General features: G+C 44.1%; 1 pseudogene; it reads left to right on the top strand.

Moving 5' to 3' along the window:
* Positions 1 to 2,092: 2,092 nt before the first annotated feature.
* On the top strand, positions 2,093 to 2,628 carry LOC110596084 (annotated as a pseudogene).
* The last annotated feature ends 544 nt before the right edge of the window (positions 2,629 to 3,172 follow it).

The following is a 3,172-nucleotide window of genomic DNA, read 5'->3' as shown; positions in this document are numbered from 1 at the left end:
CGACAGAGTGAGACCCGCCACTCAAAATAAAAAAGAAAGAAAGAAAGAAAAATCAGGAGAGAGAGCTAACAGCCAATTCCCCAAACACAAACAGGCCAATTTCTATCTTTAAGCAGCGTGATAACGAAATTCCCTCTGTTGTATTCCTTACAGCAAGGAGTAACCTGAAGTCACCTGATGTTAACCGGTCAGTTATCTCTCAGTTGATCTGTCTCTCTTTCTCTGTTCCCACTTTACCAGGAAGGCAACTTTGAAATGACCAGTCTGCTGTTTGTTCATTGTTTCTGCTTTTTCCAGCCCTTTCTGTCTATAAAAGCAAACCCCCAAATCCATTGGCACACTTGTTCTATTTTATGGAATGAAGTATTCTAGAATAGCAATAAAACCACGTGAGATCTTTAAACTAAATTGGTTGCAATTTAGTCTTTTGATGCAATTCAGCAAGAGATGAGATTGGCAACTAGCAGTTTCTGCTACATAGAAAAAAGGAATGGGACATTTGTGTCTGAAGTCAGTGTGTGAAAAGTTTTCTCTATTTCATTTGTTTTTGAAACAAATACTTGAATGTCTCCTATTTGCCAGGCAGTCCCAAATTCTCATTTTCTTCTAGAGTCTCACAGTGGCTCACACCTATAATCCCGGCACTTTGGGAGGCCGAGGTGAGGCCGAGGTGAGAGGTTTGCCTGAGCCCATGGATTCGAGGCCAGCCTGGGCAACTTGGCGAGACTTCATCTCTACAACAAATCAAAAAATTAGCAGGGCGTGGTAGCGCGTACCTATAGTTCCAGCTACTTGGAAGGCTGAGGCGGAAGGATTGCCGGAGCCTAGTAGCTTGACACTGGGGTGGTCGTGAGTGTGCCACTGCACTCCAGCCTGGGCGACAGAGTGAGACTCTGACTCAAAAAAAAAAAAAAAAAAAAGGAAAAGAAAATCTCACATTCTCACATGCATTGATTTATGGTTTCTTGTAACTTCTGTCTTCCTAAGATGTATATAACTGAGCCACCATTCAACCACCGCCCTCCAGCCTGGGCAACAGAATGAGAACCGGACTCAAAAAGAAGAAGAAGAAAAAGAAAGACAAAAATCTGCTTGTTTTGTCCCTTTCATGGTTTTTGCCTTGACCCATTCGGGAGGTCTCATGCCTGTTACTTTTCTGATCCTCAGGAAATGTGTCAGTTTACAAAATGCTTCTGGCAACTCTTCTAAATAGGGACCTTCCATTTGCCTGCTTGTCTGGGAAGTCGTGCAAACATTTCCTTCACAGATGTCCTGATACTGAGTGGCTAAAGCTGGCAACGGGGACATCAGGGAATGACATCATGAATCCTCCCCGGGAGACTCTATGAGAAGAAAATGAGAATTTAGAACTCCCTGTTTCATTTCCCGAAGCTGTGGAGGGGGCGAGCAGAGAAGAGGTCATCTTGTCCCTTGCTCCCGACCCACTGGGGGACACATTGGTGTTCAGATGAACACCTGTAAGAAATCCTTCTTTTCAATTCATTTTTGGGTTGTCCTCTGTTGTCCTTGTCTTTTTTTCTTTTTCTGTCAGTCCTTGAATTTTTAAAGTTAAGGTTTATGAGTATATGTGTTTATGTATGCATATTATGTGTGTATACAGGGGTGCCAAAAATGTATACACATTTTAAGTATGACGTTCACTCAAAAGACAGCATTAATCAAACAAATGCTAGTATCACCATGTGACAGGCAGGACAGTCAAAGAACATGGCAGAAGCCGGGTTGAGGGAACGTCATACTACACATTGCCACCATAATTAATTCAACTTTGCAAAGTAATACATAGATGACATCTCTTAAAATGTGTATACTTTTTTTGGCACCCCTTGTATATATGCATATGTGTATATATATATATATACACGTGCATATATGTCAGTCAGCAAGCTATCTACATATTGTGTATGTAGAAGTGTCCCTTTCTCTTGGAGAGTGTGTAAATTTTAAATTAATATATTTATACATCAGTCAATCAAGTAAAAAATTTTTTTAATTTTGAAAATTTAAAAACTGTTTTCAATTTTAAGAAATTAACTAATCTATTAAGGCCATCCTCTCGGATGGTAAAAATATGAGTTTTAAAGTAAGTTTGGAGGCAGCCGTGGTGCGGTTCAAGCACAGGTACCTGCTGTGCGAACAGGTATCTGACAACACCCCGCTGCCGCCTGAGCCTGGACCGCCGAGTGCTGGGCGGCCACGTACAGACACGATCGCCCGGGAACACGGGACTTTCAGCGCGGCCACTTGCTCTATTGGCCTGGCGGTTTGATACCTCAGTGCCTATACTGGAATGGTGCTACTTCGATGCCGAAAGGAATTCTACCAGCTTGTGTGGTCAGCTCTTCCCTTCATCACGTACTTGGAGAACAAAGGACACGGTTACCCTTGTTTTTTCCACACGTTACATGTGGGAGGTGCAATTAGAACATGTCAGAAGTTCCTAATTCGGTACAACAGAAGGCAGTTGTTGATCTTGTTGCAGAACTGCACTGATGAAGAACAGGAAGTTACCCAGAAGTCAGTGACAAGAAGCGGTTGACTAGAGGAGGAGTCGGGGAAGAAGAGTTTTCAGATGGTGGTAGGGAGGCCGCTGAAGCAATGGAGTGAACTGCTTACCATATCGCAAGCGACACTGTGCCCAAGCCCTGAACCTACTTGTTGGAACAGGACATTCTGGGTGGCAGTAGCATTTTCTAGTTTTCCAAGGATGACTGCTGACCACAGGACATGTTGCCCATTTGAAATGGAGGGCTTACTCACTTAAACTGAAGTTGCCTTTACCTAGCATTCCCTGGTTAAGAGATGGGCTATGAACTTCGTAGTTATAGACATTTTTGTATTGAACTGCTTGACTGAGAGGAGGTTTAATAAAAGTATTTGGTTTTGTAGCATTAAACATAAATAATAAACCGGGCTCGGTGGCTCACCCTGCAATCCCGCGCGTTGGGAGACTGAGGTGAGTGGATTGCCTGAGACCCGCCTGGCAACTTGGCGAGACCTCACCTCTACAACAAAATCAAAAAATCAGCCGGGCATGGTAGCGCGTGCCTGTAATTTCGGCTACTCGGAAGGCTGAGGCGGAAGGATCGCCGGAGCCCAGTGGGTCGAGGCTGCGGTGGCCGGGAGCGGCCACTGCACTCCAGTCTGGGCG

Source organism: Carlito syrichta, unplaced genomic scaffold (assembly GCF_000164805.1).
Source record: "Carlito syrichta isolate Samal-C Ts95f unplaced genomic scaffold, Tarsius_syrichta-2.0.1 Scaffold306600, whole genome shotgun sequence".
Taxonomy (NCBI): Eukaryota; Metazoa; Chordata; class Mammalia; order Primates; family Tarsiidae; genus Carlito; species Carlito syrichta.
This window is presented reverse-complemented; position numbering and strand designations above follow the sequence as displayed.